The 25,511-nt window shown below is 44.9% G+C and overlaps 1 long non-coding RNA gene across 2 annotated transcripts; it reads right to left on the bottom strand.

The window, feature by feature from the left end:
• Positions 1-1,393: 1,393 nt before the first annotated feature.
• Positions 1,394-23,660, bottom strand: LOC142767513 (uncharacterized). Of its 2 annotated transcripts, XR_012884940.1 has the most exons (4): positions 23,399-23,660; positions 13,557-13,666; positions 10,075-10,284; positions 1,394-5,927 (listed from the first exon to the last, which is right to left on the bottom strand). It is a non-coding gene; the product is annotated as an uncharacterized LOC142767513 (long non-coding RNA). The 2 variants fall into 2 exon arrangements; XR_012884939.1 differs by lacking the exon at positions 23,399-23,660 and having other exon boundaries at positions 13,557-16,047.
• Between the last annotated feature and the right edge of the window lie 1,851 nt (positions 23,661-25,511).

Genomic DNA, 25,511 nt, shown 5'->3' with positions numbered 1-25,511 from the left:
AGGACCGTCGCGCGGCCTGATGCTTGCTACGCTTTTTATGCATGTCCGATACTTTTTCTGTTTACCAATTTAGGCTCAATTCCTTCATTAATAAAGTACCTGTACTACGCGTCACTGAGCGTGCAACTCGTTTGTGCCTAATGGCCTTCGATAGAAAAGTACGAGAGCCGTCAGGGAGTTTTCTTTCCGGGGACAAAATGTCATGTCAGTGAGGCGCCAATTTCACAGCCGAATGACGCGCGTGTGGCAGTGAGTCTCAGAGTGCACAGTACCGCCATTCACCTTTAATCAGGCACCCGAACAAGCATAAAACAATCTTTTTCGCAGTACAGTGGACTCTTGATGGGGGGATCTTCAAGCCACTCAAGGAAATAGCTTGGGTTGAACTTAAGTAAACCCGGGATATACAATCGCATACAGAACAGCATTGTATGCAACAGACACATATTAAACATTATGAAATAAAAATCTTTTTGAAAAATGCCTGTGATTCATTTTAACTGGCGCCAATGTGTCTGTTTTTGTGTACTTGTAGTGCGCTATACCCATATAAATGATGAACCTCAACCAACTAGCCCTGCAACGTGCCTTATCAAAGGACAGGCAAAGCTGACTCAAGAGTCTTCGTTTCTTTTGTCTGCTGTTGAACAGCTTATTTCGGTGACTTTCGTGTCTCAAAACATGCTATTATATCCCGACGGGACATCTCTTTAATAATTTAAAAACAGTAAATGTACATGCAGTACCTCACAGAAAGAAAAGACAAGAGCACTATTTTTTAACAAGGCGCAAAACAGGACTGGCGTTGAGACATGTTTCCCTGTTTTTCTGGAACCAATACAAATGTATGCGCATGAACGTGAAACTTAAATTAGCAAAAATAACGAAACAAACAAGTGAGGGGAGGGGAAGGCTTCTTTTCGTCGTTTGTTTCTTTTTGTATATGCGTAATGTGTTTAGCAATTTAAACTATTTATTAGGAACTTGCTTTTTCCATGCTTTGTCCGTCGGCCGCCGATGTGTACACCAGTGTTGCCAGTGTACTCTACTCCAGTCGTCGTTCAAGGTCACCGCCCTGGTCACCTCTCCGGTGATGCCGCAATGCTCACTAGATGGCACGCCGCCGCTCAAGTCGTCATTTTTGGATGTCCTACGTGCTTGCCTCCTCGCGTCTATGTCCACTTCGTACTTATCGCTTCGTATGCACCGCAGCACGTAAAAGATCTTACGACGAGTGTCACGCAATTGTACAGATATCTTCGCAAGTCTCCTCACCTGCCAGAAACCCTCTGGGCTGGAAAAAGGGGCCCTCCCAGATTCAGTCATTGGCCACCTAATAAACGTTTTTTCTCTCTTTTTCTCCTCACCTGGCTGCTCTCAGTCCTATTGAATAACGCCTGATACCTCCACGTTTGCCACTTAACAGCGTTAGGCATTTGACTTACGGCAGCGTCAGTGTACCAGAAAGCACTGGGTTAACGTGCCGATTGACATGGCCAAAACTTTTTAGCGCTGGTCGCTGAACGTGCCCGATAACGCTGCCTTCGATGTGCCCATTGTGCGCCGCCTCATTGACAAGCCTTTCTACAGAAATGATCTTGCCAAGAAAGGCCCCGTGCCTCTCCACGAGCAAGCTCCTCTAAAAATCATTCACTTTGTCGATATTGTGGTGATTTTTTTTATTTCATCACGAGTCATCTTCAACAGACGTAAGTTAACAAAATTTGAGTATTTCTTTAGAACGGCCTGGATCTTGGCCCATCCCCCAGCGTGGGCGTGTTCCAGAAATATTAGAGTTTTCTAATCTACTCGTTTCCCGCATGACAATTTTGCCTTCGCAGTGCCGCAAACACCACTAACGTTTTTCACCGCTGAAGATATTGATGTGTGATTTTTGGACGACACACATAGGCTACGCCAGTGTTGCAGAGCATAGATGTGTCGAAAACATTTCAAAACTTAGTCCGCTTTCGCAAATCATATTCATTTAGCTGAATTTCACTACTGAGAAATCGATCTGCCGTATGCGGGCAATGCAGCCAGTGCGTGCCGCCACGAGAGATAGCGCAGTTCAACACTGAGCACCTCGAGCGTATGCACGCGAGCGAGCTGCTGCCCACTCGTGACTGCAGCGCTGGCCGCCTCGCGATGCCATGTGCTCCTAGATTTCCCATTAGTGCTAAACAGACTACACAGGTTGGTCCCCTCTTGAAAAGGGCAGGTGAGCGCATAGATCTGGACGCTCCATGCGGCAGCCTCACGCGTAGCAATGGGTGAAAAGCAGGTGTAGGTGCGTACCGATGCAAAGATAGTGCATGCCCATACCCCGATCATCTGCTGCTGAAGTGCATGCACTGTAAGAAACTTGAGTGGTTGGGTAGTGTTTCTTCCACACAACAATAATCGCAATCTATTTCGAGTGCTTCGCTCGCGTTATCCCCACAATTTTAGTAGTTGGCGGTCAAAAACTGCGAACGCGTTATCAGTGTGACATTCAACTGTCGACAGAAAGCTGACCAGAGCCAGGTTTTAAAGAAAAGTGCTCCCCGAATACTCCCCCCCCCCTTTTTTTAGTGTCTTCTGTGTTTGTAATGGTCGTACTTTGGCACTCAATTTCTTAAATGTCACTGGCGCCGAGTTTTTCGGTAGCAATGCCAGCAACTAAATTCGCAACTTGTGCAGCTAATCTTAGAAATAAGGTGCAAGGATAGCAAGCTCCGCACAAGAACGCCATAGCTGCTTTCAAATTGTTCAAAAGACCACAGATATTAGAAATAGATTGAGGAAGTTTCCACACAAAAAAAGAGCACAATAAAGTTAGTGGCACTAAAATAACACTTAAATCAAGCTCCATCAGTTCAAAGTACATCGCTGAACTTACGGCATACTCATCATCGTCATCACTATCAGCTTTACTACGCCCGCTACAGCACCAAGGGCTCTCTAATGTTCTCCCAGTCAACTCTGTCCCGTGCTCGCTGCTGCCACTTTATCCCCGCAAGCTCTCCAATCTCATTCAACCACCTAAAAATCTGTCTACCCCTCACCCGCTTGCCTTGTCATGGAATCCAGGCAATTGCTCTTAATGTCCTGCGGTTATACTGCCTACACGTTGCGTGCCCGGCCCATGTCCATTTCTTCTTCTCGATTTCAACTATGGTGCCTTTAGTAAAAATTTATTTGTTGGGGTTTAACGTCCCAAAACCCTCATATGACTATGAGAGACGTCGTAGTGGATGGTTCCGAAAATACGACCGCCTGGGCTTGTTTAACGCGCACCTAAATCCAAGCACACGGGCCTCCAGTATTTCCACCTCTATCGAAAATGCGCAACTACGGTACCTTTAACCCAAGTTTGTTCCTTTACCCGTCCTGCTCTCGTTTTGTCTCTTAGAGTTAAAACTATCATTTTTCTTACCATTGCTCGTTGCATCGTTCTCGACTTATGATGAACCCTTTTTGTAATCCTCCAGGTTTCTGCTCGCGTTATTCACAACACCCCAAATCAAAACGTCAGACAACGGTTCTGCTTCCTGATGTGTAACGCTAGTCGCAGAGCCACTCACGGATATGGGAGAACAACAACAGATGCAGAAGTTGAGCGGCTGGCGATGGCAAGCCGAGTGGTCAACAACGAGCAAAGAAGCACTGTTTGAAGAACAGCCCCGACCGCTTGTAGTGACGCCACCTACAGAAGGCTTTGTCACAATTCAACAGAAGAAAGGAGGAGGCAATTATCACACGCAGGTTTTTTTTTCATTCATCAGCAACTTTTCCGTAACTGAAGCAGAGGTACAAGACCCCGGTTATAAAGCATGTCCACAACCGGGCGCATGTGCAGTAGCTCTCGCTGATGGTCGTTATGGCAACTGGTACGAACATGGGCGAAGGTGGTCTGCAGTTTATCGACGGTTCTTCGCTTAGTACGAGAACAACTTTGTTACAGACACGCAAGTTTTACTTGTGAATAAAATTGGTTCGGTTAAAGTATGCCACAAGGTTCATCTCGTAAATTTGACGTAGGCAGAAAGTTTTTGGGTGGACCGAGTGGCTCCAGTAAGGTAAGTGTAGCGAGCGTTATTTTTGGCACTATCACACGGCGAAAAAAATTCGTGGGGTGTTATGCCTGCACGTCCACACCAGACGAGCATGCCTCTGAAAAAGGCAATCTGTGCCAAAGCCAGAGCAAGCCCGCTGGACGCGAACAACTCAACGGCGTGATCACGCGGCGCCACCTTTCTGTCGCGGAAAGCACAGCGAGCCCCTCCGCCCACGAGCCCGTCGAAGCAATCGGCGCCTTCCTGTCTGGCGAGTCTTACGCAATGCGTGGCAACGTCACTCGTCCTTGGCTGTAACCACGCGCAGCGGCTCCGGATTCAATGAGAATGACACGGCCCAGCGGCGAGCCCCCTTTGAGGATTCTGACCTCAGGGCCAGCGGTGCTTCTGGTAGGACATTTGGTTACTCAAAGAATTCACCCGGTGCCTATAAAAAAAAAGCCCTGCGGTGCGTCTCGAGCAGTAGACCTATGTGTCAGGGAAGAGAGCTAGGCTATTCGAGTCTCTAAACTGTCGGCCCCAGTGCCAAATTTCTAACGCCTCTATTTCTATGCTGTACATAAACCTTGCTTTAACTCACTGTCGTCCCGTCCGCTCGTCTATCGGCTCTGCGCAGAAGCAGTCGCGAGCTGAGAAACCTACGCTACCAAACGGCTGGCGACCGTGTCGGTGGAGATCGGAGCAGTGGCGCCTTCGGGACCGTGTTGGCGTCGCCGTCTTTCGTAACAGAGATTAGGAGAGCAGTGGCTCGATGTACCACCCTTGGCTGCGCCACTGCCCTACTGAAACGTTCCGTAAGATGCGGAGACCTCAAGTACGGAATTATTGGAATATGGAAGACGTATGATGCGGGGGTTAAGGATATCATAGCTGAAATCAAGAAGAAGAAATGGACATGGGCAGGGCATGTAGCGCGTAGACAGGATAACCGCTGGTCATTAAGGGTAACTGACTGGATTCCTAGAGAGGGGAAGCGGGTTAGGGGGAGACAGAAGATTAGGTGGGCAGATGAGATTAGGAAGTTTGCGGGTATAAATTGGCAGTAGCAAGCACAGGACCGGGTTAACTGGCGGAACATGGGAGAGGCCTTTGTCCTGCAGTGGACGTAGTCAGGCTGATGATGATGATGATGATGATGATGCGGACTCCGCATAAGACGTATGATGCGGACTCCGCATCTTATGGAAAGACGTATCATGCGGAGATTACTGAAATGTGTGCATGTTACGTCTGAATCTAGTGCAAAGCAATATAATGTGTAAATTGAATAGACGTCCACATCTTGAGTACATGCAATACTGTGTACAAATCACAATATTTCTTAAATGTGCATGATGAGGGATTGAATCATCGGCATCTTTCTAATTGTCGTGATGTGGAAGCAAAATTACCTTTTAAATAAAGTACACAACAAAACTACTAAATTATAATGCTAGCGATCATAAATGGTGGTTACATTGCAACACATAATGCAGTGTTCTATGCAAGACTTAAAGAACTTATAAAGTTAAGATTATCAATAGAGAAGCATGAATATACACATAAGCCCTGCTACAATCAATATATTTTTTATATTTCTGTATGCTCCAGCTGTGAATAGTGACATTGCAGTGTTGATTGTACACAAATGAGGTGACTGCACCGTAATTTCACGAGCTCCACCTAAGCCACAGAATGGTGGCACAATGTAACAGCAATTTTAGAACGAATTGTTTAAACATAAATAATAATCATAGCACTGTGAAAGTGTGGCGCTGTGTTTATCTCATGAATGCCTTGTGGAGATCGGCGAAATGCTGCTTGAGGCTCCGGCACCACTGTAAATTTCGAAGGTCACTGCCATAGAACTTATGTGTCCTTCATAGGCACCTGGAAATGAAAATAATTGGCACAAATAATGTCAGAGACACATGTTAGCACAATAGTTTACATGCACAAGAAATATAACACACAGAATGAAACTGAAAATTTAAGGCACACAATCCTTCATGTTATGCATATGTGAATAATAGAAGGAATGAGTGTGTAAATTAGTTCTGCCACATCAAAAAAACAGCATGCTTGTCACAGTGAAAATAACTAGGTTGTCACGATTTTCAATGGTAGAGATAATCGATTATATGTCCTTATGAAATTATGATTTAAATGCTTCCTGCACAGTAAAACTTTAGGAACTGCCAGTGAAAGCTCTCAATGTATATTTAATAGTGTGTGCATGTACATCTGCTGCCTTTATACTATACAGTTTGTGCACAAAATTGGCATCTTGAACAATTTTGAGAGTTAAACCTATGCAACTTATGAAGGTTAAAATCACAATCAAAGCAAGCAGGACCAGGCAGGTGCCATTAAAAATCTGTGGAAGCCAGATAACTATAACAGAACTGCACACATATAGGGGAGCAAGAGTAACAGAAATTCGGCTGCTGACCCGCATGTCGCGGTATCAAACCCCGGCTCCATGTCCGATGGAGGCAGAAATGCTGTAGGCACGTGTGCTCAGATTTGGGTGTACGTTAAAGAACCCCAAGTGGTCGAAGTTTCCAGTGCCCTCCACTACGGCGTCTCTCATAATCATATAGTGGTTTTCGGACATGAAACCCCACATATAAATCAAGAATAACAGAAATAAACTGCCAACAGAAAAGTTGGGTGCATGTGCTATCTGTAAGTGCTTACACCTTACTACATACAGCATGCTCATTCCATTTTAAGTACCGATATTGAAAATAACTGGTCTATTAGAATTGTAAAAGGTAAGGTAGAACTGAACGACTCTACAAAAAGTGACCCTATTATGACATCACGTTTTCTTATAACAAAATTGACTAAGACTCTCAAATATCATTATGCAAGGAAAAAAACTTCAAAAGAAGAATCAAGTTTGAAGTCATAATTTTTAATATGGCTACTATGAATATAACCAAGAAATCGACCTCAACATGGCTAATGTTAGTTTTTAAGGCCTATGTTCACTAGACAATGAACTATACCACAAAAAGCACAGCGTTCAGGCAAAGCACCACACAAAAAAAGAAAGCAGTCCTTTTTTTTATTACCTACAATGCCTTTAAAATGGTATTTTTACCTCTACTTTCCGCTTTTTATCTAAGTAACTGGTGTGAAACAAGTTAGCTGAAAATGCACTGTGCCTCCAAAATCTGTTGGTTGAATCTGAATTTTTAAAAAATGGTGAAGCTTGCACTAAATTAGGCTCCACAAGCCTTGGAACAGCGAGACTACATGACTCTTAGGGCTACTTTGGTTACTTGTGTTTAGTTTCTGGGCCTAAGCATAAAGACAAGGGCTTAACTGAATTGCTGCTAACAAACAAATGCTTTCGAAATTGCCCGAGCGTCAAAGGATGCTCAGCCATTTTTTGTTTTTCGCACTGGGCTATTCTACACCAAACATACAAACCATACTGCCTGGCGACCATCACAGATGTATAGTTTAAAAAATGATGGTAATTTACTCTTCTGAAAATAGTTATTTGCAGAAATGTTCTAAAGAGAAAAAAGTAGTGGTCACGTGGGTACTTTCAGAATTTCGCAGAATGTCGTGCGGGTGTTATTTGTGAGAAAAATTTCAAAGTACCGCTTTTTCTTGCCATATCAAATTTGATCTACATATTAGGTAAAGATGCTTCTTAAAGTATTTAAAGCCAAGTAACATTAGTGCAATTTTTCCGCTTCATAGGCTTTGAAGAATTCAGCCAAACTGTTTATCGTTTGCATTTCTTGTATGGCAATATTGCATTTTGTATGAATCTTTGAGCCACAAATACTCACTGCACAGAAGTTCTATTTCACGAAAAAAAATAAGGTTAGGTCCAGATTACAAATATCACTATATAATCGTTTTTGTCCACATTTAGATGCAATTTGAGCTGTGTGTTTGTCTAATTGAAAATTACTTTTATGTGTAAGTTGAAAGCAAATAAACAGTTCTTGTTACATGTCAAGCGTTATCATTACAATTTTTGTTTAAATGAGAAAAATGATTTTTGAAGTCTCCTATTGAGGGCCATGGGGAACTTCGGAACGGAAGCTGTCGTATATCAAATGCAGAAAACAGCCATCATAAGAAAACTTCGAAAATTCATTTCTACTTTAAGACAAAGTGTAATCATATAACTTGCCATATAAAGAGAACTGCTTCCTTGCTTTTGATGTGGCGAAAAAATTGCACTAATATTACTGAGCTTCATGCACTACACACAATCACCTTTACTTATTACCTAGACCGAATTTTGTGTAGAAGAGGCAGTATTTTCAAAACACTTTTTACTTTTTACAAACAACACCCAGACGACATCCTGTGAAGTCCAGAAGGCACCAACGTGGCCTAATATTTTGTTCTCTGCGATATATTTTAGCATTTTGCTGTTTTCAGAAAAATACAGTAAACGAGCACAATATTTTTTTTCAAAACACATTTAGGACGGTTGGCGAAACGGCTGGGATGTTTGATGCGTAATTGCCTCACTGCGAGCATTTATTCTTCCGAAGCTCAAGCTATCACCTCTCTGTTACTGCCTCCCTCACATACAATGCCTGCATAGGAAAGAAAAAGAAAGGCAGGTCCGACAAAGTTCACAAGGCAAGATATTTTCATGTTGAATAAATTCATTACCATAAACAGCAGCAAAATAACATTCATTTTGAGTAGTCCAAGACACAAGCTATATACCAGCATACTAAGAGCCAAGCACAAACTTTTCATTTGAACATGTGTGGTGATAGACAGGAAGCACTTATTGCAAGACTGATCAGTCTGTAATTAACTAAATGAAGTACAATGCACTGTTCAATCCAACACCACATAGGCATCTTTGCTATAGCAAAGCCATGTGTCATTGATTCATGAACTAGATGGGACAATGCAAATGTAACAAAAAGGTGAAAAAAGAAAACAAGGGTAAAAAAGAAGAAAAGGGGGGATGCAAAGTAGGAGCAGTGTAGCACTATTTTACTTTGCATTCCCCTTTTCTTTCTTCTTTTTTCTTCTTTTCTATCATTTATCTTTTTTTTGCTTCCCTTACCCCCAACCTCCGACAGGAGAACACTTTGTATCAGCGCAACCTAACTTGAAAAGAAGCAAGGGCTGCACTCTTCTGCGTTATAGGTTTTTTTTTTCAGACAAACATTTCCAACAGGCACACACGCCTACACCAAAAGATGATGTCATTGCTGACCCCATTTAAACTAACACGCCAAGGATGACAAGGTGACTTCTAAAAAATAGGTCCTCCTATCGCAACATCGGCCAGCCTGTCTGAAGCACTTCTACTGTTCGCCTTGATTACCCCACTAGATGTTTCCATCTGTCGACTTACATCTTCATTTTGGATAACACTAAGACGAGCTTACATTGACGAATACGCACGAAAGTTTAGTAATGTATCATGTATCAGATTAAGCAACTCTGTTAAAAAGTATTGATAGCTTGCTTCCAGGCTTTTATACTGTAGCCTGAAACTTAGTAATGTCTTCTATGCACATGAACCAGATTGACAACGTAATGCACAACATGCTTAAGAATACGGCGAGGAACAAGATAACGACAAAACGACCAGCCACCCAAAATTTTCGCTGTACATGTTTATAAAATGTTCATGTACCCAAAACGAGGTGCTTATGATACAAGCCGAAAAAACCTACAAGTAGGGTCTTGGAGTCTTCTGGAAGTAGACGTGTTGCATTTTTTCTGTAGAGGGCTTTACACCAATAAGTGAGGAACAAAACTCCTGTATAATGAAGAATGTTGGCAGCTATCAGTTATAGAAAAACCTAATGCAGCTAATCTTCCCCGACACATCTGTACATTTAGAGAGGTGACGTAGCTTTTGTGATTGTGGCAGTAACTCCAACAGGAACAGTGCAAAAATTGGCACTACTTGGCTAGACAAATGTCCAAACATGCCTGCCCGACTCCCTCTAGCCATCCTGGCTGAATCTGACACATGATTTCTTAACTGCTGGCTGGACAAAAACAAAATCACTGAAGCAGTCACAATACACAGCGTGAAGTTCCTCTGGAGTGGTCAACTTCGTCTTCTGCGATGAAAGAGCAGGACAGTGTACTGATAAGGCACTCCTTGCAATGGTTTTCAATGCCACACAGTGACCTTGCTGTTCCTGTCGAAGAGAGCTTCGGGAGCTTGGAGGGTACTTGCTCTTTTCTGGGGGCTGCTGCCGCTCCTCGTTTTCTGCTAAAGGTCAACCTGCATAAAGTTGTAGACGTGGCTTTAAGAGTTGTATATAATGATATACAAATTTTCGCTGAACACACATTTCCTCGTGGCACACTGAGGAATTTTTTATAAAACTTAAGGCCTCGCATATGCAAATATTTACAATCGATCCGAAGATGCACTCGACTCTAAAGGAGCAAGTTTGTTATGTAGTGTATATAAAGAAAGGTCATTCAGCACAACCACAACTACAGCTGCACATGAAAACGACATTTTACACGATCCTGTTTATTTACATGGTCCATTTTAATTTATTTACACGGTCCATTTTACACGGTCCTGTTTTACACGATACGGTCTGCATGAACTCTTGAACCGGGCACCATATAGGTTGAAAGACACACACAGACTTTGAGACAAACCTAGTTTCCCGTGGAGCATCCTCTTGCACTATAACAACACATATCAATCTAGTTAGTTGGTCAGAACAAGGTGAAAACAGCTCGCACTTGAAAAGCACGGGCAGAAGAAATGACGCCTGCACCCTGTGCTTTCTGTACATTCTCGTTGAGGGTGCAGTTTTCACCTTATCCTTATGCAATATCGCATTTATAACATTGTTCGCTGCATAATCTTTGTGGCGCTAAAGTGTGTGATACCGTCATGTGTATTCCATGTATTTATAAAAATAGAATACAAGATAGTTTGATTCAACAATAACAAAGTGCCTCCAGCGCCATGTCCTGTAGCCATTCTTTAGGCAAGTGGCAGAATGATTGATTCTTCAAAACATATCTTACTTTTAACCACTACAAGAGCTAACTCGTACACTGGCACATTCTGTTTGCCTCTTCAGATTATAAGGTACCTTTTTTACACCAGAAAATCTTCAAGAAGAATAGAAGTGTTGTAATTGTGAAGAAAGAAAAGTAGAAGGAAAAAAAGATAACCTGCCCTGTACAGGGACCGAGCCTGCGAACTTCGAATAACATGTGCGATGCTCTATCAACTGAGCTACCATGTAGGCTATCCCTCCTCCATTTTGTACGGTATATATGTGCATTTACACATGGAAGAGTCAGTCAGCGCTGCCTGTTACCATTATGGCGAGTGTGGGACACCTTTTTTTTGCCTACCGGCAATTACATTACGATTGCAATTACGTTTCGATTACTTCCAATATTCCTATACTTCTTTGGCAGCATTATGCATCTGTCAGTTCTCAGAAAATCTGCTAGTCACAGGAGGAGGCAATAGTTCGCCCTCCCACCTAAATGCATGTACTTGAACACATGCACAACTGATAAAAAAAAAAACAAGTCACACACCGCTAAGATTACTGAGATTGACTGTTTCAGATTCATGAGTATAGGAAAGAACTATAAATTTAAGGGTTTTTTGTCTTTGTTGAACACATTATAATGAGAACTAGCAGAAAATGTTGCCAAACAAACTATAGGGGATGTTATCAAGAGTAACTTTAATAAATTGTGAAAAGAAAAGTGAACAAAAACGTAAATTGGCAACGTTTTTTGACAATGGAATTGACATTACTTTTTATAACATCCCTTTATTTTACTGGGTAATCTTGTCGGGTAATTCCCTTTATTAGAGTGGTGAGTAGGCGGACAAAGAAAGTATATGGCATTGATACTTCTTTTGAACACCTAAAAGTTTGAGGAACTTAAAAGAGCGGGAGCTACTTTGAGTAGACCAGAATATTTAGTTGGAGCGAAAAAAAACGTACACACATTTTTACCAGGCTTTTTAACCTATTTCGAGACATAAAAGTGTATGCTGCCAGTATTGTTAAGTACCATTACTTTTGTCACACTATGCACTGTAGCAGGTGTAGTTAGAGTGGTGATAGTGAAGGATTAATCAAGCACGCCACCAACTGCGTTCACATCAATGGTCGCGTATTTTAAAAATAAACCTGCTGTATAGTAAAAAAAATTTAGAGCATTTATTATTTTATCTAAATCAAGTTAAACCGACTGGGTAAGCAAACCATTTGCATAAAATCAAAAGGCATAAAGTGATTCATGTATTATAACTATGTGAACAATTTGAGCAATGCAGGGCAAAGTGACAACAGTTCTAATAAAAACCCCTCTCATTATAACATGCATGGAAAGCACCACACCAGAATATTTTATAGTACATGTAATATCGAGACTACTAGACTGTATATTGACCTTTTAGAAGAAGGGTATCTCCTTCACATTCAAGGGGCAACTACTTAGCCTTTTCCTGAGCTTTTCTGTGAATATTTCCTGAATTTCAGATATCATAAGGATTGATTTAGAGTGAACAGATTTTGGTTACGCATTGAAACCTAGTTCTGTATGTAACTGCAATTATGGGTGCCAAACCATCTCCAACAAATTTTTAACATTTAACTTATTTTTTAACTGCAGCAGCACAACTAGCTATGGGTGCCAAAAAGTAGCTAGAAACAATACCTTTACCTCTTTGAGCCTTTTGGAAGTGTTCAGCTTCTCAGTGCTCACCTTACAACATTTTTTTTTAAATACGTGTTTGTGTGCCCACTGCTCTTGCTCCTTGTACAGTGAGGAGGAGCACATGGCAAGAAGAGACAAGAAAGAAGCATAGCGAAAAAAAGCGAAATAAGCGAGGACCTCTTTTGTACCGTACAAGGTGTGTAACATTACTATTGCGACAACATATAGACAAATTATCACGGCTATGCATCCATTGTAGAGTCATACACAGCTGCAACACCACGACTAAATTTCAACCTTGTGTTGGTTTAGGATCCCTTTATAGTGGCAAGGTAATGATATCTGCATTTGTTTGGCACATACTAAGATGCAGTGAAATGTGATATGGTAATCTCATTTAGAATGCACGTCATGTGGCTTCATTGTGTATGTGGCCACAAGTAACTCTGGTTGCAAAGCAATATGGCAGAGCCTAAACAGACGTCACCGCCCACTCCAATCTGAACTTGCCTTTGCTACTTGCCCATTATCATCCCAGCAAAAAATGAATCATTGAATCTGCTACAGATAAGTGCTAGCTTATGCTAAGGACCAAGTATGAAGGGTGTTTTGTCATTATTGAGATCAGTTATTTGTTCAAGAACACTTGCTGTCAAACACAAATACATTGCTGTCGAAGCATCAAGACTCAAATATAAAGCAAAAATAAGTGTCTCTTTAAAAATTACAGGCCACAATGCAGGATAAATATTTGATATATTCGGGATGTAAGGCACGCACAAGAGGTGCTGCCATATTATACTTTTCCTTGTGTTGAAACCTGCTTGCTTTACTCACCCAACACATCTGTAAAGATGCCGTGAAAACACCAAGGAGGTGATGCAGCAAGGTTGAACACATGTCCAGGGATTCCACCATTCCTAAGCAGCCCTACAGCCTCCACAGTCCTGCAACCATTTGTAAGATAAATATAGTTCTACCCAAAGTTCTTGGTTTACAGACACACATGCAAGACGCATAACCACTCTATAGGAAGTTTGCATGATAATGCGCTGGGTAGCAAAACGAATGCCAATATCAAGTATCTCGGCCTGCCGCTTCTTTCTTTCCATTCTTAATTAATCAATCAATAGTTAATAAATGTTCCCCCAATGTGAAGTTTACTGGCAGTCCGGTGAAGAATTGCAATGTACTTCGAACACAGTCCAATTCATGGCAAGTAAGCATGCAATAGCGTTTTGTCAGCTCTTCGAGAAAAGAACATGAAGTTTAGCTAAAACCCATGTTTTTTATAAACACCATTAATTTTTATATAAAAGTTGTGAGCATTATGTAAAGGAACACAATTCATGTTTAATCAATGATTTCCTATAATGTACTGATATGAATGCAACTAACTGAATATGAAACGATAATTTTTGCTCGAGAATTTAGAGTTATGAACACTATCGCACTTGCCAGCTGCATCTTGTCCAAAACAGCGGCAAGATAGGCTAGTTTCTGTAGGTGAGTAGTAATGAGCAGTGCAAAGTAACAACAGTATGGGGCAAGCACAGACTGCCAACTGTATAATTTATTACACAAAAGTTCGCCTGAGTATCAGTCAGACAACTTGTGCAAATGAAGGTCCAGTTGGGCATGAACAAGTTACGAAATCAACAATGCCTGCTTTCACTAACAGGACCCTCATTCACATAAAGTATGCAGCGATAGGCCCCTACCGAGGTACGTCACAGCATGATGTCACTGGCACATGTAAAAGGTGTGGCTGGAAAAACACTCCCGCTGGTGGCTTAGCCCGGTACAGTCGTGCGGTGTTTGGGGCAAGTTTTAATTTTTCAAAGCTTACACTTCACGTTACAATGTCGATATTAGCTGTAGTATGTGTCAGCAAACATCCAGCTGTGTGGTAAACTGTGTGGTAAAATATTTGCCACGCTGTCTGTTTATCTTGAAGAAGTGAACACACGTGGTGGCCTGTGCGAGCAATAGCGGCATAGTCTTCAAAAATGTGCACTGTTGATTGCGGCATGTAGTGTGCATTGAAAGGTATTGAGAATATCGGTTCAACTGAGAATACTGTGTGTGGTGTGTGCAGTGTCAATAACAATGTGTCTTGTTTGCGAAGACGTTAGCACTCATGGCAGGGACCGGTCGATGAAAAAACTTGATTCGACATTTTAGTCAAGGTAAATATGCACTTGACACGACCATCTGCGAGTGGGTACATCTCGGTGTTTGCGCTGTGTGCAGAAAAAAATTGCAAGGTCACCGGGCTGGAAGATACCATTTGCTGAAGCTGCATGTATGAATCGCCCCGATGAGTACGCAAGCTCAATAAAGGTATAACTCGTTTTATCGAAGGCCTCATATTTCTTCATGTAATAAGCAGAGATTCTTGTTTCACATATACTCAGTACCTTTACCGCTCGATATTCATGAAGTGACAATGCAAACAACAAGTCCCTATCGGAAAAAAACGAATGGTGGGCATGGTGGAAACCACCACCCACCATTATAGTGGATTAATGTAGTGGGTGAATGGTGGAAAACGTCCACCATGGCGCATGGTGGGTATGGTGGGTGCTGCAGTGCCGGCAACACTTGAGCGCGAAATGACGTCATAATCACCGTGACGAGCTGCCACAAAAAATAAAAAAGAATTCTATAAAAACGGTATAAAAAACACCCGTCTCGTAAAAAAAAAACAAGCCGCCACGAAGGATCGAACGTGCAACCTACGGATTCCCATTCGAAGACACTAACCACTGCGCCACACCAACATGACGTTGAATGCGTGTTAAATACTTAGTTGGCATACAAACTTAAGGTTCAACTTAGTTATGTTTGTCGTGGACACAACATAGACAAGATCTCCACCTGCTACTAAATATTGCACATTTATTAAACACAAGCAACGGCGGCCTGTAACGATTGCCACTATGTTAATGACACTAGTGCTAGTTTTTGCAATTCACAACTTCAAGAAAAAAAAACCAAGTGGACTGGGGAGCAGTGACAGTTTACCGGCGGGGTCTGCCAAGTTTAATATCCGTTTCGCGCTCGTTCTAAAGGGCGACATCTGCTCACGCTTTATGACACTTCTAGGCTCATTCCATAGATACGCCCGCCTAATTTACTTGATTGAGTATCGGGTTGCTTTTCGCGCAATGTGGAGGGCGGTCGCGCCAGCGCAATGCTGTAGCTCTTTCGCTAAAGCAACAACTACATAACGGCTTGGCCAAAACGAATGCAGTGTGCCGGAAACATTACGCTATTATATTGGTTCACCAAGCACACGAATCGTCACGTCTGAGTTCTCGTACAAAAGCTAGAGAAGTGCCGGCGAGTGTGACCGGCGGCTGTCGGTGAGAAGACACTTAAATACGTTCTCTAGGAGTGCTTTAGTTGCGTCGCATCGATGTTTGTTGCTTCTTGAGCGGACACCATACACAATGAAAAATGCTTCATTTAGGTTAATTGATGCCACATGGCTGCGCAGTATTGTCATACTTAATCGTCGTAATCACGTATTCTGAAACCCGGAAGCACGGATAACACAATTGTACGGGCTCGGTCAGTAGGCCTAACCTTTGGTGGAAATCATGGTAGTAGAACATGTAGTGTACAGATCTTAGCTTTGTACACAGTATAAATTGCACGCCATTATAAGCCCACCCATCATCTGCTTACTGCTTCCCAGCATTATCGCGATGGTGGGCCGAGCTTCTCAGATTGGTACACCATGTGGCCCACCATAACAAGCAGCACCCATCATCTGCTTAGTTCCCAGCATTATCGCAATGCTGGGAAGAGTTTCTCAACTTGGTACACCATGTAGCCCACCATAATAAGCACCACCCACCATATGCTTAGGGCTTCCCAGCATTATCGCAATGGTGGGCAGAGTGTCCCATTATTGCCCACTATCTAGCCTCTGCTTTCCACCATCATTTGCACTTTACCCATCATCTGTACACCATACCACCCAGTATGTCCCAGCATAATCACCATATTTTCCACTACGTCCCACTATAGCCATCATAATTTCCACCATGCCCAGTATTATTTCCACCATGCCCAGTATTATTTCCACCATGCCCACTATTATTTCCACTACTCCCACCATGTTTTCCAGTATCCACCATGGCAATTTTTCCGATAGGGGTTTGTGTGTTAGGTCCTAAGGGAGCAATGTAAATATGCAAATAAGTTGTAGGTGTCAGATGCAGCGATGTAACTGCACAAAAGATTACGTATATATTAGGCTACAGGTTTAGAATCGCATACATCTCAGTGGTCTATCAGGAATGTCACAAACAACTTCCTTGCCAACCAGCCCTTGCACAGAGGGAGGGAATGGCTGGCACGGTGCTCGAAGTGACGTCACACTATTTGAAAACATAGAGAGGTTTCTTACTTAGGCAACATTTTGCACAATATATTTTTTAGATGCAAGACTGTACTCATCCACATTGATCATACTGATGTCTTTTGTTGTTACTTTGTGCTGTGAGTTACTAGGCATTTAGTCACCATGATCTTTAAAAGCTAATTTCAGTGTTTTCTCTCATATTGCTGACAACTGTGTTGTTGAAAATTGGGCAAAAAGCAACACAGAAAGGCTGTCACAATAAATACACCAACATGGGTATTCTCCTGCAAACAAAAGTCGGCACTGGTCCTGTCATTACCCGTCTTCCTTCTCTTTTTGCCTTGTTTGTGCTGAAACAGCCAAACACCTGATGAGTTAGATGAGAAATATTGCTACCTGTAGGCTGCCACAAACCATAGTGCGAATGCGCGTGTGCGCCCGACGAAGAAGATGAGGCTCGCTGGCTGCTCGAGCTCGGAGCCAGACTGGCCAGTGCTGCAACCGCTCTTGCAAATATATTTTTCGAATATATTCGCAATACTTTGTCTCGTTACTCACGTAACATATTTGGTGGAGGTGGAACGATCCCCGTCCTCACCACGCAGCTCCGCAGTGGCCGTATCCTCCAGCTTCCCGCCATGGCTTCCAGTGACAACGCGTCCGCTTCATCATCTGCGGCTTCTCCGACAACCTTTGTCGCCGTCCAAACACCACGTGATCCCGGGACATTTTCTGCGCAACCTGGCCTCGACGTCGACAAATGGCTTCGCCTTTATGAACGGGTCAGTCAAACTCACCGTTGGGACCCTACCATGATGCTCGCTAATGTTCTCTTCTACTTGGACGGAACCCCGCGTGTCTGGTACGAGACAAATGAGTCCGAACTCACCAGCTGGGACACGTTCAAGGAGAAGCTACGTGACATCTTTGGGGACCCGACCGGTCGCCACGCAGCTGCACGACAGGAGCTGGCTACCCGTGTCCAGTCGCCAACTGAATCGTATGTGTCATACATCCAAGAAGTTCTCGCTCTTTGCCGAAAAGTGGACGAGGCGATGTCTGAGGCTGAAAAGGTTGGACACGTTTTGAAGGGGATCGCGGACGACGCCTTCAATTTGCTGGTGTACACTAACGTCTCGACCATCGACCGTGTAATTCAAGAATGCCGCCGTTTCGAAACAGCAAAAAGCCGTCGGGTGCGCCCTCCTTTTTCTCGGTTGCCAAACACGGCGGCTACGTCCACCTGCTCCGATTCTACCGTCACACCGCCCTTTGAGCAGAGTGTAACGCGTATCGTTCGACGGGAACTTGAAGCAGCAAGTCCAGCGCCGCTTCAGCCCACTTCTTTCGAACATACGATACCGACAACCCCCGCGATCTCCGTTATTCAGGCGGTCGTACGACAAGAATTCGCCAACCGCGGGTTCCCTGATGCTTGCCCCATCTCTTGCCCCTCCTCCAGACCAATTCCCATTAATGCACCTCGACGTGACCCATTTGTTGCTCCACGATCTCGCAACCCGGCGGAATGGCGAACTCCTGACGACAAACCGATCTGCTTCCGGTGCCACCGCGTTGGACATGTCTCCCGCTACTGCCGTGCCTCCTGGACGCCGCCACATAGGAGCCAGTTTTTCGCACCTTATAGCCCATATGAAGATCTTCGCCGGTATTCGTCCAGCCGTACCGCCCCTGCTTTCGACACGTCTAACAGCCGCCTTCCTGCTCGTTCTCCGTCCCCTCAACGCCGTCGTTCCCCGTCGCCCCAGCCACGCCGCCATCACTCGCCGCCTAACTTTTCATCGTACCCGACGGAAAACTAGACAGTGCAGCCCCTGGAGGTAGTGCTGCATCATCCCTGTCTGAACCAAACCCTCCATTGACGCTTCATACGAACAAAAATCTTGTCGATGTACACGTGGACGGTATTTCTCTGTCGGCACTAGTCGATACTGGCGCTCATGTATCCATAATCAGCGTTCATCTTTGTCGCCGCTTAAGAAAAGTACTCACGCCCCCTGCTACCGAAGCTGTACGTGTGGCCGATGGCGGCACTGTTCCTGTCATTGGCATGTGTACGGCTCGCATACGCATCGCCGACCGTTACATCCCTGTTCTATTCACGGTGCTCCAGAACTGTCCTCATAACCTCATCTTAGGGATGGACTTCCTGTCGACCCATTCTGCTCTGATCGACTGTTCCGCTGGTACTCTTTGCTTAGACCTTCCTCTTCAGCCGGATATTCACCCTGAACCTCAACACGGCCTTTCTGCCACAGACTTTCTCCGCTTACCGCCTAAAGCCCTCACATTCACCGAATTCGCCACGACCTCACCCGTATTGGATGGGAATTACATCGTCACGCCGATTCCTGATGTCCTACTGGCACGTGACGTCACCGTCCCTCACTGCATCGTAACTGTAGCCTCCAACCGGACCCGTCTACCCGTCATAAATTTCGGCTTCACAAAGCAAGTCCTCCCTGAAGGCATCCTAATTGCCACGTTGCGGTCCTTAGCCGATGATCACGTCACCACTTTCGCAGCCGACGCATGCCCCAATTTTCCTTGTCGCCCACTCGATGCCACATGCCTCGACATGTCAATACGTCCCATGATCGACCCTGACCTTCCCCCAGCGCAATCAGCCGCTCTCGCACGCCTTCTAGCTTCCTACCGTGACATCTTCGACCTTGACGACCGCCCACTCGGCCAAACTTCTCTTGTAAAGCACCGCATCAACACCGGTGATGCTGCTCCCATTCACCGTCGACCGTATCGCGTGTCCACGTCGGAGCGCCAGATTATTCAAGCTGAAGTGAATAAGATGTTAACTAAAGGCATTATTGAGCCCTCATCAAGCCCATGGGCGTCACCCGTCGTCCTGGTTAAAAAGAAGGACAACACATGGCGTTTTTGCATCGATTACCGGCATCTAAATCGAATCACCAAAAAGGACGTGTATCCTTTACCACGTATTGATGACGCCCTCGATTGTCTCCACGGCGCACGCTACTTTTCATCCATTGACCTTCGTTCTGGTTATTGGCAGATTGCCGTAGACGAGAAAGACCAAGAAAAGACCGCCTTCATCACTCCAGATGGCCTATACCAATTCAAGGTTATGCCCTTCGGCCTATGCAATGCCCCCGCCACGTTCGAACGTATGATGGACTCTCTGCTACACGGGTTCAAATGGTCAACATGCCTGTGTTACCTAGACGACGTCCTCGTATTTGCACCTACGTTTGAGACCCACCTTGAGCGTCTGTCGGCCATTCTCGACGTCTTCCGCAAAGCTGGCCTCCAGTTGAACTCCTCGAAGTGTCACTTCGGCCGCCGACAGATTACCGTACTGGGCCACCTTGTCGATGCTTCTGGTGTGAGACCGGACCCTGAGAAAATTCGTGCCGTCACGAATTTCCCAGTACCCCAATCCGCCAAAGATGTCCGGAGCTTTGTGGGACTTTGCTCCTACTTTAGGCGGTTCGTGAAAGATTTTGCGGCAATCGCCCAACCACTTACCGATCTTTTGAAGAAAGGCGTTCCATTTTCGTGGGGGTCCACTCAAGCTGCCGCCTTCTCTCACCTCATAACACTTTTGACGACGCCCCCTATCCTCGCCCACTTTGACCCATCTGCCCGAACTGAGGTCCGAACTGATGCCAGTGGTCACGGTATCGGAGCCGTTCTCGCCCAATGCCAACAGGGACACGACCGCGTTATCGCGTATGCTAGCCGCCTCCTTACACCTGCAGAGCGTAACTATTCGATCACAGAGCGAGAATGCCTTGCTCTTGTCTGGGCGGTCTCAAAATTCCGTCCATATTTATATGGCACTCACTTTTCCGTCGTCACCGACCACCACGCGCTCTGCTGGCTTTCATCCTTAAGAGATCCTACAGGTCGACTTGGTCGCTGGGCTCTGCGACTGCAAGAATACACCTTTTCTGTGATATACAAGTCTGGACGCCTGCACCAGGACGCCGATTGCCTTTCTCGCTATCCAGTTGACCCATCGGCCACCATACCTGACAACGACGCCTGCGTGTGCTCCGTTTCTCAACTGAACCACATAGCCGACGAGCAACGCCGTGATGCAGCCCTACGAGCTATCATTGAGCGCCTCGACTCCTCCCCATCGAACCGATCCTATCGCTCGTTCGTACTCCAGAATGGCACATTATACCGGCATAACTTCCATCCAGACGGCCCATCTCTGCTGCTTGCCATACCCAAACACCTCCGCTTGGCTGTACTCCACGAACTTCATGACGTTCCTACTGCCGGTCACCTGGGTGTGTCCCGCACATACGACCGGATTCGCCGTCGCTTCTATTGGCCAGGTCTGGCACGGTCCGTCAGAAGATACGTCGCGGCGTGTGAGGAATGTCAGCGCCGCAAAACACCATCGACGCTTCCGGCTGGGCGCCTTCAACCACTCGATATTTCTACTGAACCTTTCTTTCGCGTCGGCTTGGACTTACTCGGCCCTTTTCCTCTGTCTTCTGCTGGCAACAGGTGGATAGCTGTGGCCACAGACTACGCCACACGCTACGCAATCACACGCGCCCTTCCAACAAGTTGCGCCACTGACGTCGCCGATTTTCTTCTACACGACGTGATCTTGCAACATGGTGCTCCACGCCAGCTGCTCACGGACCGAGGCCGCACATTTCTATCGAAAGTCATAGCGGACATTCTACGCTCTTGTGCAACACGCCACAAGCTCACTACGTCGTACCATCCGCAAACAAATGGCCTCACAGAACGCCTGAACCGAACCCTAACTGACATGCTTGCAAAGTACGTTTCCTCAGATCACTCTGACTGGGACATCGCTTTACCATACGTGACATTTGCCTACAATTCTTCGCGCCACGACACGGCTGGTTACTCCCCTTTTTTCTTGCTGTTCGGCCGCGAACCCACATTACCCCTCGATACGACGATTCCGTTACCAGCAGCTCCAACTTCACAATATGCTCTGGACGCCATCAGCCGGGCCGCCCACGCACGCGAAACCGCTCGTGCTCGCCTTCTGACCTCCCAAGCAAACCAACGGCGTCGGTACGACCAACGACACCGCGATGTGCACTTTTCGCCCGGTTCGTTGGTTCTGCTGTGGTCTCCGACCAGGCACGTTGGCCTGTCTGACAAGCTGCTCTCTCGGTACACAGGGCCCTACAGAGTGCTTCGTGAGGTGACTCCCGTCACTTATGAAATCACTCCTGCTGCCTCGCCGTCTTCATCCACCCCTAGGGCCAGCGACATCGTACACGTCGCACGCCTGAAGCAGTACCACTCGCCCAATGATCTTGACATCTAGATGCGCCGAGACGGCGCCTTTGCCGACGGGGGTTATATGCTACCTGTAGGCTGCCACAAACCATAGTGCGAATGCGCGTGTGCGCCCGACGAAGAAGATGAGGCTCGCTGGCTGCTCGAGCTCGGAGCCAGACTGGCCAGTGCTGCAACCGCTCTTGCAAATATATTTTTCGAATATATTCGCAATACTTTGTCTCGTTACTCACGTAACAATATTAACGCATCAAAACTATAAGTGCTTGCATCAGCAACTACACAACAGCGTGATAACCGCACCCCTGCCACACAGCAGCGAAACATATTTTGAACATGCTGGCAGTGTATTACTTTATAAAAAGCAACTCTGGCAGAATACAAAATCTCACATTGTGCATGCAAGTTTTCTTCAAAGTCAGGCGTACAATGTAGGTGCTGGCCGGTACATTATTAGTTACAAGCAAAGGCGTCTTGCAGGTACACATGCAGATTGCACGAACACCTCTCTCTCTCCCTCTACACTAGGCACACACATCATATCTTTCAACAAGCACACGCCACTGTTTAGGGGCATAATAACGCTCTACCGTGAACGTATGCTAATCAACCCACTTAGGCGGTTGGCTAGGTGAATCGAGCCAAGTTACAAATTGTATCGCCCGCGAACGTAAACAAAATGCTGCTTTGCATCAAATGGCACTGCAGGCTTCGTGTAATCAACAACGTAGCAAGCGCCGTGTGCGTCTTCCTCACTACATTGAACATATGAAAAAATCGATCACCATACACATGCATGTTGACGCAGTTGTCTCGAATTACCTCCAGTAAGGCCACGCCGATGCGCCATGGCTCTGCTGGCGTTAGCGTTGTCAAAGCGAATCGGCAACCACACTCGCAAAGGCGCGTGAGGTTGCCGTTTCACGACGCCTCGTTCGAGTGCAGCAACACACACTTGCACTGAGTGGCATACTTGGTCTACATAAAAAAGTGTCCCCCTTACTTTTAGTTTCTTTCACACTGTCCTGAGGGAAGCGACCACAGGCGTCAGCCGTCACCTCGGAGTCTTCCGAGCGCCCGCCCAACCCGCCGATTCCTTGGACGACTCGCACTTGATCCGCACTCGAACAACCGCGAGAATAGGGCGCAATCTTAGCACATCACACAAACGAGGAACGGCGCATCCTTGCGTAAATTTAACATTTCGTGCTCTCGTGTGTAGCAGCGCGAACACATGAGAGACGCACCCAAACGGCATGCCCACAAAAACAAAGACAAACAACATGTGGCTTTAGCTGTGAATGGATTTGACTTGGATATCTGTGGGAGGAAAATAAAAAAAAAAAACATCTGTCGCTGCTAGAAACTGAAAAAAAAATGTATGTTATCTGGCAAAATAACTTTAAAAGTGATAAACGGTTATTCAAAAAACAAGTTACAACTTACGAATATTTTCGCAGGTCTTTGTTTTGTTTTTGTTCTAGCAGACGACAGCCTCCTACTGCTTCTACGACAGACGTAGTGCGGTTTCACGTTCGGTGCGTGTCGCCGACGCAAAGCTCCACAGTAGTGATATCAGAGTTATCAATTCTCAATGAATCATAGGATGGCAACAAAGCAGTAACATTTTGACATAGTGCAGTACGTAATCTTTCAAGGCATGACATTTCTTTGCTCTGAAGCAAATCGAAGCAAGCCGGCCGGCGCAATCAGCTGATGTCGCCACTAGGCGAGGCATGGTCGTGCGCAATAGCGTCGCGCCCCGCGCTCGGTTTGTCATCAAGCAATAGAGCTACTAAGTGGAATACAGCTAGATGCAGGGATTAATGGCGTATCACTCTAATTCCCTGTGGTGGCCTACTCAATCGCAAGAGAGCCCCGGGAAACAACCTTCAACTGTTCAAGCTTGTGTGTGGGTGCAAAAATACTTGTTTTCATCCGCGGCGGGGCAGAAATCTATAGTTGAAAGACATGCGAAAAGCATGTGACGTATATACAATCCCAAAACATATGCACACAACAATAGATATGATCGCATATCGTACATAAATATGCCAACACATAGCGTGTAAAAAGCAAATTTATATACATAACTTAAACTCGCGTGTTACCTTCAGCGCGAATAGCTTAGCAAGCTAACGCACTCAGTTCACCTACGCGAGCTTAACTGAGCGGCGCAGGTTCGAGTCCCGCCAAGTTTAATTTTTTTGTTTTTTTCTCAACGTTTTTATTGTACTGCTATCTTTTCTAATGCCTTAGGTTCTAAAACAAAATGAAAGCAATATTGCATTCAAGTACGTATGTGGTACTGTGTTTTTTGCGCAACAGTTATTAGTATTGTTATTTTCATTATTAAATTTTTATTTATTTCATAATAAAACAAAATTAAGGACTAAGGGGAACATTGGGTCTGCTTGATTGTGAAGGGACTCGAGAAGTGAGAAAACTCAAACCAAAAAGTTTATTTGAAAAAAAAACTGAGCATTTCACAGCCAGACCAGTTTCTTCAAGGGTAGGCCCTAGGTATGCGCGAGACTTGCTATATGATTCATCTGAAGCTGTGGCAGTTGAGGGAAAGCAATATCACCGAGAAGCAGTTCCAAAATATATTTTGGTTGATGTTTTTTGACTCCTCCAAAATAAGGGCTGCACAATTGTGATCGAGCCAAACCAAGAATTGCGGGCACGAATTCATGAGACAGAAAATGAATAATGTTGATTGTTTGAAAAATTGCCCTTAATAAAAGGAAGAGTTATGGAGTGCTACGTAGCTTAACTCGCAGTAGGAATTTTATATATACATATAGATAGTTTAAAATGGACAATGTTGCACACGCAGACATTGGTTAAATTTCTTTGCAGCACAGTTGAAGCATCTATGTAGAGCTGAAGCATCAAGAGAAGCTCATGCGTCCTCACTTTATTGCGATTTACATAGCTTGTATGCGTCCATGCAGCCATGATATGATATATTTTAAAGCATTTGTTTAACCTATAATCTTGTTATTCATTAAAGCTGGCCCATAAGTTGTGTCTTATGTAGCACTACAATTGAAGCGTAATCTGCATGGTGGTCTGAAACAATGCTTTTGAAAATCTCAAAACGACCCGGCTCT

Source organism: Rhipicephalus microplus, chromosome 7, assembly GCF_043290135.1.
Source record: "Rhipicephalus microplus isolate Deutch F79 chromosome 7, USDA_Rmic, whole genome shotgun sequence".
Taxonomy (NCBI): domain Eukaryota; kingdom Metazoa; phylum Arthropoda; class Arachnida; order Ixodida; family Ixodidae; genus Rhipicephalus; species Rhipicephalus microplus.
Note: the sequence above shows the minus strand (reverse complement) of the source record. Positions and strands in the feature narration are given on the sequence as shown.